Below are 11,936 nucleotides of genomic sequence, written 5' to 3'. Positions count from 1 at the left end.
TTATCTATGATTCTGCGTTTTTAGTTTTCTCGTATCCTCAATATTGTGTATGCAACAGATTTTCGTCCTTTGTGTGGGCGGAAGGGGGTGGGGCGAAATTCTGAGATATACGTTTTATAGTGAGATCTAAGAAGTGCGGATACCAAATTTGGTTACTCTAGCCTTAATAGTCTCTGAGATTTGTGGATGCCCCAGATTTTGGTCCTTTGCGGGGCCGGAAGGGGGTGTGGCGAAATTTGGACACGAAACGGTCAAGGTCCGATATCACAGGAGTGTGGATACCAAATTTGGTTGCTCTGGCTCTAATAGGTTCTGAGATCCTTGAACTCATATTTTACAATTGGCACAACCGACAATGAAACCTGTGTGTTAGAGAGAGTAAGGCATCATTAGAACAGGTTGCTGCCAAGTCCCTGAGCCCTCCGTTAGCGACTGGGCTAGTTTTATACCGGGCCCCCCGGTAACACACTTAGTCCGGCCCGGTGTGAGGTGGGTGTGGGTGTTGGGATGTGGGTAGGTATCGTGTATGGATGGGAGTGTGTGAGCTACTTATTGAGGCGGCACCACAAGCGCATCGTCAGTGCTGCTACCCAGATAACACCCGCTGGCTGTCCGGGACTGCTTATTTCGGTACTCTCCCGTGAGGGATGCGCGCTTATTCGCGGCTGACCTACCGAGGTAGGCCGTTCGCCATCCGCAACCCGCGAACCGTCCGGTGGCCTCAGCTAGGCCCCCTTTGAGCTACCTCACGAGCTCAACAGACCAGATATATAGACACCCTAACTCAGATGCATCCACAACATGGTCTAACAGCACACGACTTTGCGGACTCTACCCTGTCAAAAACAATCACAATATCTTTAACACACACCCAAACAAACACAACCAACCAAACCGAAATAGCCAACTCCTTCGCCCACACGTGGTCAGAAGAAGCTCATTATCGTAATTTCTCCCCAACATTCCGTACAAACAAATCCCACACAGCCCCTATTAACTATACCCAACTCCATCAGCACTAGAAATTCGAAAAGGAAATTAACCTTATAGAATTCTCTCTCTCTGTACTCCCTGAAAGGAAACACCCCGGGTCACGACCGCATCTCCTACTGAATGTTAAAAAACGGGGTGCGTTTTAACCTTAAAATCAGAATAATAAGCCACTTTAACAGAATACTCGACTCATAAATAACAACAATAACAATAAAAACAAATAATCAACTGGTGCACTCTGTCAGGAGCAGACCTCTCCAAAGACAAAAGTCAACTCCTACACATATGTCGCAAACATAACTGCAAACCAAAATTCCTTACTGGCAACACATCCATCAACCAAAACAGCTCACTTAGACTACTAGGCCTCACACTCAACTCCAGATACAACTGGAATTCGCACATCAATAAACTCAAAATAGACCTTCCCAAGTCACTGGGCATTATCAAACACCTCTCGTCCTTAAAATACAACTGTCACACCTCAACACTTGTACAAATTATGAAATCGCTAATCATATCCAGAGTAGACTTCTGCCTCCCCATATACGGTTACGCACCAAAAAGCCGGCTTAACCGCCTGAAAACTATGATTAATGCAGCAACAAGAGCCGCCCTGGGTGCATTCCGCACCACATTCACTAACAACCTTCTATCCGAAGCCAACATACACACCTTGGAAAACAAGCGAGATTTTCTAACAGGCAAAATATTCAAAAACCTCATCCACGCTAAAGACACCCCCCTAAACCCACTCCCAAAAAACCTAAAAAAACACAGACTGCTAAGCAATATTGACAGAGCCAAACAAATTTCCCAGAACAACCTCATACCGTTCTCCCTGATTAAAACCTCCAACACCAATAAATTCAACATGACAACATCCTTAAATCAACCAACATCACCCTATCCAAACACGATAAAAACACCACCCCCCCAATAGTCTTCCACCAACTCTTCCACACCATCAAATCCGAACTCCACCAACACACCTTCCTATACACAGACGGGTCCAAAGCAGCAGGCATTACTAGCTAGGATCTGCAGTGAGACATCAACCAGAAAATCCGGACTACTTCCACAGTACAGTAAATTATAGCTATCCACGAAGCCATTTTATTAATCCGCAACAAACGCGGAAGATACGCTATCTGCACAGATTCACTCTCCTCTATTTCCGCAATTACCAATCCCAACAATTCCTCGTACTACCCCACCACAATCCGTAACCTCGTCACCAAACTATTCCCAAAAATAACAATTATCTGGATACCTAGTCACATTGGCATAAAAGGGAACGAAATTGCTGACACCGCAGCCAAAACTACCTTCAAACAACCCCTCATATATACCCCCAATCATAATTCTAACGACATCTCACTATTCCTTATGAAAATCCTCCTATCGAAACAAACAAACCTCCTCACTAAGACATCCCCCTGTCACCAAAAAGTTATCAATCTATCTTCCACTCATCCTCTCTCCAAAAACCTAAACAACCTTAACAGAAGACACCAAGTCATCGTAAACAGACTGAGACTAGGGCACACAAGATCCACCAATGCCCACTACATGGATAAAACATCCTCCAACGCAATATCGTATAAAACCAACCCTGTACATATGTATATAAGTTCATACATACTCAAGTGTATAATAATACCATAGCGAGCTTAAGACCTCAGTAGCTATAGCCCTATACCTTGTTAATACCTAGTTTTAACTATTTATTAGCTTTATATAATAATAATGAAAAAATATAATTAGTATATTTTATAATTTCTTTCTAGAGCTTATTACCTGCTTGCTCGTGCAGTGACTGTGAATTATCTTGCCCGAAAGCCCCACCAAAAACCGAGTGTCCCGAGCAATATAAAATAGCCGGATTTGATGCCTATGTCGTAATAATGTCATCAGTTTATTTTGTAGGAGTTTTTATTTTCCTCATGGGATCATTTGTATTTACTCAAGATTCGATAATAGGTAAGTATTTTTTATTTTTATTGGCTTGATCCATGGACTAAAACGAGGGGGAACGTTGAGTTGCTGCTGCGACCGCAACTCTACATTTATACCCGATACATAGTTAGTATGGCTACATTGAACTACAAAGAGTGCGGGTGAAACAGAAAACATGACTGAACATGTCGTCAATCGCTGCGTAGCCAGCCACTGCAAATTGATTTGTTACTTTTGGCTATAAGAATGATCCGATCTGATCCAGATTCGGCCATCTGGTAGATATAGTCATTCTTTATAATTGTGCGTTTTTAGTTTTCTCGTATCTGCAATGTTAAGGATGCTACAGATTTTCTTCTTTTGTGGAGCGGAAGGGGCTGGGCCGGAAATTTGAAATACACTTATAACAGTTAGATCTAACAGATGTATGGAGACAAAATTTGATTGCTCTAGCTCTAATAGTCTTTGCGATTTGTGGATGCCAAAGATTTTAGCCCTCTGCGGGGGCGGAAAGGAGTGGGGCGAAAATTTGAAAAACACTTGTTCAGGTTGAAATTCACAGGAGTGTGGATACCAAATTTAGTTGCTCATGCTCATGTAGTCTCTGAGATCTAGGCGCTTTTTGCGATAGGCAAAGCCGACCACGAAACGTGTACAAGAGAAACGTAGAGTAGTTTACTAGTATAGGATTCAGAGAATTCCTTCGACCATATTTTGATAAAGCCAAGGACTCCTTTGGCTTAATTTGAAATAGCGGATATATGAGAATTAAAACATGAGTTAGGTACGAAGATAATACCTAAGTCCCCGGAGTACCGGAGTTCCAAGGAAATTTTATTAATTGTGAAGTCAAAAAGGTAAGACTTCTTGCGATGGAAGGTCATGACACCAATTTTTGAGAGCGTCGAGATTCGATTGAAGAAATAACGGGGTCACAGGATCGCTGTATCAAAAACATAGCTTGACATCATCAGCATTCATTAGGACTCGAGAATTAGGTAAAACTTAGGGAAGATCATTGATAAAGTGGTTTAATATTAAGGGACTGAGATGGCTAGAAAGAGAGATGGTTTAGAAAGAGAAGATTGGAAGCAGACACGCTGAGAACGGTTGCAAAGGTACGCATTACTCCAGAGAAGAAATTTAGTCGGAAATCCTAGTAGAGATAGTTTGTGGATGAGGAGATTGTGATTAACTGAGTCAAAAAATTTACTAAAATCAGTATAAACTGCGCCAGTTTGACATTGCTTTGCAAATCTGGCAGTTACATAGGAGGAAAATATAAATCCGTATTATCGAAATAAATTTGTATAATCTACGGTGGGCACGAAATTTCAAGGAGGTTAGACGAAATTTACCGACGTTTTACAAATCCGTACTGTGATTCTGATAACAGAAAACTACAAAAGTGTTGAAGCTGAGAAGTAATAATTTTTCGAAGAGTTCAAAAATGGAAGATAAATTGGAGATAAAACGGTAGTTTGATTGTGCGTCTTTAGTTTTCTCGTATCTTTAATGTTGTGGATGCCACAGATTTCCGTACTTTGTAGGGGTGGAAGGGGATGGGGCGAAATTTGGAAATGCACATGTAGCAGTTAGATCAAACAGGAGTGTAGATACCAAATTTTGTTGCTCTAGCCTTAATAGGCTCTGAGATCTGTGGATGCCACACATTTTCGTCTTTTGCGGGGGCGGAAAGGAGTGGGGCAAAATTTTGAAATATACTTTTGCAGGTTCGGTATCACAGGAGTGTGGATACCAAATTTAGTTGCTCATGCTCTTGTAGTCTCTGAGATCTACGCACTTTTTTGCGATAGACAAAGCCGACCGTGAAACGTTTACAAGAGAAATGTAGAGTAGTTTAGTAGTACTTATAGGGTTCAGAGAATTCCTTCGACCATATTTTGATAAAACCAAGGACTCCTTTGGCTTTGTGTGAAATAGCGGATATATCGGATTAAAACATAAGTTAGGTACGAAAATAATGCCTAAGTCATTAACTTTGTACAGGCGTTCCAAGGAAATCTTGTTAATTGTGAAATCAAAAAGGTAACGCTTGTTGCGAATGAAGGTCATGACGTTACATTTAGAAATGTTAAGAGGAAGAGCATTAATAATACACCAATTGTTGAGAGCGTCGAGATCCAATTAAAGAAATAACGGTGACACCGGGTCGCAGTAGGAAAAACAAGCTTGACATCATCAGCGTACATTAGGACTCGTGAATTAGTTAAAACTTGGGGAAGATCGTTGGTTAAGAGGTTATATAGGTATATAGGGCGCGAGTTGGCTACCTTGCGGCACACCCGAAGAGACAAAAACTGGTTTAGAAAGAGAAGATTGGGAGCACACACGCTGATAACGATTGCAAAGGTTCGCATTAGTCCAAAGAAGAACTTTAGTTTACTCATTTTGAGTATTGGGTATAAAAAAAGAGTAGGAACATGTTCGAATCCCAACTATAGCATTCTCCCATAGAGCAATCCGTTAAAAATGTGCACAGCTTTAAGGTTAGCTAATCATTGTGGTCTTTTCTGAGTTTGTTAGCTTATAAACGTTGTAAATTAAAAAAAAGTGAATGTAAAATGTATCCGAAAGGCCGGGGTATGTAGAATGTCTGTTCGGTTAAGCATTGCAGCACAAAACCCTGCAGTACCAGCAGTGAGCGATGACGAATGTAATCTACAATGTCATCTAGGCGTTCAAGCCAGCCAAATCAAACCCTTTGATTGCTCTTTTGTTTCTTTCTTTTCCGCGCGTGCCGAACGTTCTTCGGTTCTGCCGACCGTGCGCAGAAGAAGATAACTTCGTTTTTTCTTTTCTTCTCTTTTGCTCCTGCGTCGTCAGAACTCTTTTTCTTTGTTCGCTTTGCATTTGCTATTTGCAATCGTCATATTGTGCGCACGTGTTGTGATTGTTATTATTATCAGGTAAGTTCAGTGTTAAAATAATTAATAATATGTGTTGTGCGCGTGGTAAATAAAGAAAATCTCAATTGTATAAAAAATCAAATTTGTGAAAAACTGTGTTCAAATTATATTAATGTTTCGCTGCATTCACATTATACTTTATTCGTCTCTTATGCTCGGGAATAAACAAAGAATAAAGAAATAGAGTGTAAATCCGTATTAGCGAAATAAATTGTTATAATCTGTAACGAACCCAAAAGGGTTCGCTACAACGCCTCTCCCAACACCCAATAAAGATCCGGCTACTAAATTACAGCACCTCGCCCAAAGTGATTTACTACACGAACACCCCCCCTCCACACATAGCCATCGATTGACAGGCGCCGTCTTCGTAACGCTGACCCAACACCAGGTCACGCTGACTTCCACCACTCCAGACCAAGCAACCAGCCAGGCGCAGTCTTCCGGGTTCATCGGCTACAAAACGATGACACCGCGGAAGCCCACGACGAGCCCCCAACGGCAAACCCGCCAGCTCGCCAAAAACAGGAAGAGGCAGAACTAGGTCAACCCGCGATCGCCAGAACGGCGAAGTGCACCCCGACGCGGAAGTGCACTTCCGAACCCGGTAACAACGGTAGCAACGCCCGCCCGAGCCCCAATCTACCTCTCTACGACAGGCCGCCCTCCGACGCCGCCCTTAAGGTTCCAACACATTTCTACAAATTTCTTGTGAACAGACCCCTGGACGTGGCTGAGCTTACCTCAGCCTGAAATAGGACCGTCACAAGTGCCGCCCGAGCAGGGACCCAAGGGAACGTCAGCGAGGGTTTGTGGAATAAAACCCCACGGCCACTAGAGCAAGAACACAAGAGAACAACCCAAAGAAAACCCCGACCTCGCGCAATATCAACGGCGAGAGTTGCGCAACGAGCAGACGAAAGCGCGACACAGCGACAGAGAAACGCGAACAGTGCCGTCACCCCGAGAAGAAATTCGAAGCGTCAGCCGCGAAGCTCTACACAGTGCCCTAGTGAAGGAAAAGCGCAAGCCCAGCGAAACAGCCAACTCAATTAACGATCGGAGCGATGGAATCCCACACAGAGGAAGAGGCCAGCGGGTATTACCCGGGAGAATTCGTCGCCAACCCAGGGGTGAGTACCGGCTGGATACACAAACGTCGCCGAGAGGAGCTGCAGTCCTTCGCGGAGGAATTCGGATTCAGCCGCGAGGGGAACGTGGAAGATTTGCGGAGGAGTTTCGCCGAACTAGTCGCCGGGCCCCTCGAACACGATGCCTGGGTCAGGTTGGCGGAGCTCGAGCGGCAGTACGCCAGATCGCCCAAGCCCGACACCTCAGCACTAACAGAGAAGCGGAAGACGGACCCCAGACTCAGCCTACAAGTTCCAGGATTCATGGAAGGCAAAGCCAGCACCTCACCGACATCGATAACCGCCGAAGATCTACCGAAGCCCCCGCCCCCGGAGTCAAGGCCTTCGCCCATGAGAAGGATCTTGCCGACAGCAGGAGGAAATGGCCCCACAGACGGCCACTACTACAGTCACGCCGCGCAGATGGTGGAACGGATCCGAAAGTGGGGAATCCAGTTCGACGGGCAGGACGTCCCACTGTCGTTCATCGAACTACTGGAAGAGCGTGCCCTCTCGTACGGGGTAGACATGAACTACGTGCCGCGAGCCATGGCAGAGCTCCTCACCGACCGAGCCAACCGTTGGTTCCGCACCAGCCGACTCCAGAGCGCCTCATGGGCCGATTTCCGTCAGGAATTCCTAGCCTTTTTCCTGCCTCCCCGGTACTTCGAGCAATTGGAAGACCAGATCAGGGACCGCAAACAAGCGGTGGGCGAACCGTTCAAGGACTTCGTCATCGAGCTCCGGTTGCTCATGCACCACGCCGGGTACGACGAAGCCAAAGAACTTAGCCGGATCTATGACAACACCCTCCCGGCGTACCAGCTGTACGTGCGAAGACACGAACTGAGAAGTCTGACGCAATTAACGATGTTGGCCACAGAGTTCGAGAGCATCCAGGAACGAAACGTACCAGCGATCCTCATCCCCTATCGCCAACCACCCAGGTACACGCGGCCAACGATACAACAAAACGAAAGCGGGACGAATCGGGCCCAATTCCGAAAGCCCCACTGGAACACCTCGGAACCCGCAAGGAAGCCGCACCAAGCCGGCGCTTCAGCACAGGAAGCGACACATCGAATGATCAGCACCCCCATCGCCAACCCGCACGCAGCCTGTCGACGCTGCGGAGACGCGGGACATGTATCTCGTGACTGCACCAACCCATCGATCCTTTTCTGTTGGGAACGCGGCAAGCGTGGAACACGCACTGTGGGCCGTTGCCGCCAGGACCCGTCGGGAAACGACTCGCGTCCCCAGCTGACACGGGAACAGCCGGGCATGACGCTTCCTCAGAAAATCAACTAAGAAACCCGCTACAAGTACACGACGGCCGGATAGTGGCGAGAGTGACCATCGGAGGACGGCGCACGGGAGCCACGGTCGACACCGGGGCGTCCCGAAGTTTCATCAACGCCGACCTCGCCCGCCAACTCGGCCACAACAACGACCTGCGCGACGCTTGCATCCCGATACGCCTAGCCGACGGCTCGGAACGCGAGATAACTCAGATCTTGCTAGCGCGCGTCGAACTAGACGAGCAAGAGGTACAGGTGCCGCTCTTGGTGCTGCCCAACATGCTAGAGCAGGCCATCATAGGGATGAACTTCCTGTGCGCCATCGAAACCACAATACAATGTGGCAACACACGCCTCCATCTCCAGGGCTCCCAACGCCCCCTCCCAAACACTCCGATGATCACCGCCAGCCAAGTACACGCCCACGGACCCCAGAACTTGAGACCCCTGCCGCCAACGAATCCCCCGCCACGACACGAGACACGAGCACAAGGAACAAGGAACACAGAACCCATGGCCACAACGAGGCACACCAGCCCCAGGCCCACTCCGAGAAACCCAAAACCAAGCAAAGTAACGAAGAAAGCGAGCCGGTCTTCCGAGGGCACCGACGCGGTTCCACCAACAATGGGAAAGGAACCCAAGACGCCCCTCCAGAAGTCAACCCGGCCCCAGCAACGACAGCCGCCACGCAGCAGCCAGGCGCTCGAGGTACCACCTCCGACCGCCACCCTGGCCCACGAACGCGTCGACACCGCCCTCGACACGAAAACGACCCCTACGACACCGACCGACCCGCTACTCCCGCGTCCTCTCAGGCAGGAACCGGGAGGGGCGATCACCGCCGCACGAGGCATCAATCGGAACCCCGCCGCAACTGGAGCCGACACACCATCGATCGTCACCGACATCATGGAACGCCTCCCGGGCAACACCCCGTACGGCGCCGGCATGCGGCCCAGCACCACGCCTGGAGCCATGACAGTGAACCTCACCGCCCAAACTAGCCGTCGGTCAAACGCTACGACCGCAATCGAGACCCGCACGTTCGTACATCACGCTGAGTACAACGTCGCGCAAGCACCCAGGACACACACGAGCACCCCACACCTGAGCGGCGCACCCGCCATCGTCGCCGCCATAAGCGAATACACTCGCGAAGTCGAACCACCAAGCGCATTCGACACAACGATCCTCCCCGAGAACCCCGACTACACGTGCGACCCAGGAATCGACGAACCACCGGAGGACGATTCGGAACGAATCTCCGACCCATGGCCTCCCGACATCGCGCCGAGAATACAGGAATTTCTAGACGAAGAACTGCCGACACTCGCAGGCCTCCGAGGGACGACGGATCTAACAGAACACACCATCGTCATGAGAGACAACCGACCCATAAAACAGCGGTACTACCCGAAAAATCCAGCCATGCGGCGGATCATCGATGAACAGGTCGACCAACTGATAGCAGAGGACCTAATCGAACCATCCCGGAGCCCCCACAGTGCGCCAATCGTCCTGGTCCGCAAAAAGGACGGGAGATGGCGCATGTGTGTAGATTATCGGCAGCTCAACGAGCGTTCTATCCCGGACGCGTACCCGCTACCCAGGATCAACTACATACTAGAGCGACTCCGAAATGCCCACTTCATCACGACCCTGGACCTGAAAAACGGGTACTGGCAGATACCAATGGCCCGCGACAGCCGGGAAGCTACGGCATTCACGATACCCGGCAGAGGGCTATACCAATGGAAAGTAATGCCCTTCGGTTTACATTCCGCGGGAGCCACGTTTCAACGGACCCTCGACGCCGTTATCGGCGCAGACATGGAACCGTTCGCGTTCGCATATCTCGACGACATCGTCATCGTCGGGAAAAGCTTCCAGGAACACCTGAACAACGTAAAAGAAGTCTTCGCACGACTGCGAAAGGCAAACCTACGGATCAACACGGACAAGTGCGCCTTCTTCCAACGCCGGATAAAATACTTGGGCCACATGATCAGCGAAGAAGGTATCCACACGGACCCCGACAAAATCGCAGCCGTAAAGGATCTGAGGCCGCCGACCAACCTGAAGGAGCTACGACAATGCGTAGGCATGGCCGGTTGGTACCGCAGATTTGTCCCAAACTTCGCCACCGTGGTCCAACCAATGTCACTGCTGCTGAAGAAAGGGAAAGCATGGACATGGGGCCAAGAACAACAAGACGCCTTCGACGAGCTGACTGCTCAAACGTCAAATTTTCCCTGCAGACGGACGCAAGCAACCTTGGAGTAGGCGCGGTCCTCACCCAAGAGATCGAAGGGAAAGAGCGGGTCATCGCATACGTCAGTCGACGCCTCAACAAGGCAGAAGAAAACTACTCGGCCACCGACAAGGAATGCCTCGCCGTCATCTGAGCGATCCGAAAACTGCGATGCTATCTCGAAGGCTACCGATTCGATGTCATAACCGATCATCTTGCACTAAAGTGGCTAAATACCCTCGAGAGCGCTTACGGTAGAGTAGCAAGATGGGCGCTCGAACTACAGCAATACCAATACGACGTGCACTATCGGGCCGGCAACCAGAACGTAGTCGCTGACGCACTGTCAAGACAACCATTGGAGACCCTCTCCCGCATCGAGGAGGAAGACAACACAGCATGCACCTGGCTTAAACAAAGGATCCAGCAAGTCCAAGACGAACCCCAGAAATACCCGGACTACACGCACGAAAACGGGCAGCTATACCGCTATCTAGGACACGGAGCCGACGACGACGACCACATACCGTGGAAACTATGCGTGCCTAAAAACGGCCGAACGAGACTACTCCGCGAATGCCATGACGAACCAACAGCAGGACACCTCGGCGTCCGGAAAACCATCCTGAGGACAACGCGATGATATTACTGGCCAGGACTACACCGAGACGTACTACGGTACGTGCAGGGCTGCATAAGCTGCCAGAAGCTCAAGGCCACACAGCGCAAGGCCGTGGGCAGGATGCTCACGCGCAAAGCCGAAGAACCCTTCGCCACCCTGTGTGCCGATTTCGTCGGACCATTACCACGGTCCAAGCACGGGAACACCATCTTACTGGTATTCTTCGTCAATTTCTCCAAGTCGGTCGAACTGGTACCCCTCAAGAAAGCGACAACAGCAAACCTCGAACGAGCCTTCAGAGAACGAATACTGAGCAGCTTCGGCGTGCCGAAACTATTCGTGTGCGACAACGGAACCCAGTTCACCAGCCGATCGTTTAAAACATTCCTGCGAACCGCAGGCGTGGACCTACAACACACAGCCCCGTATTGCCCCCAAGAAAACCCGACGGAGAGAGCCAATCGGACTGTGAAAACGATGATCGCACAGTTCGTCGACGACCACCAGAACACGTGGGACGAACTCCTACCCGAGATGACATTGGCGATCAACTCCAGCGTCTCCGAGACGACCGGATTCAGCCCCGCTTTCCTCCTGCAGGGAAGAGAACCCCGACTCCCCGGCACCCTTTACGAGGAAGTCACGCCCGGGACAGGGAGTACATAAGAGACGGCCAGCAGCAAAGCGACGAGACTAAAAGAAGTATTCGCCATCGTCCGAAACAACATCCAGAGAGCCAGCCAAGAG

At 49.3% G+C, this 11,936-nt stretch overlaps 1 long non-coding RNA gene across 1 annotated transcript; it reads left to right on the top strand.

Moving 5' to 3' along the window:
- Positions 1-2,782: 2,782 nt before the first annotated feature.
- Positions 2,783-11,638, top strand: LOC113565553. The gene is made up of 3 exons (XR_003408667.1): positions 2,783-2,976; positions 4,019-4,021; positions 11,629-11,638. It is a non-coding gene; the product is annotated as an uncharacterized LOC113565553 (long non-coding RNA).
- Positions 11,639-11,936: the final 298 nt, after the last annotated feature.

Source organism: Drosophila persimilis, unplaced genomic scaffold (genome assembly GCF_003286085.1).
Source record: "Drosophila persimilis strain 14011-0111.01,24,50 unplaced genomic scaffold, DperRS2 tig00000124-arrow-pilon, whole genome shotgun sequence".
Classification (NCBI taxonomy): domain Eukaryota; kingdom Metazoa; phylum Arthropoda; class Insecta; order Diptera; family Drosophilidae; genus Drosophila; species Drosophila persimilis.
This window is presented reverse-complemented; position numbering and strand designations above follow the sequence as displayed.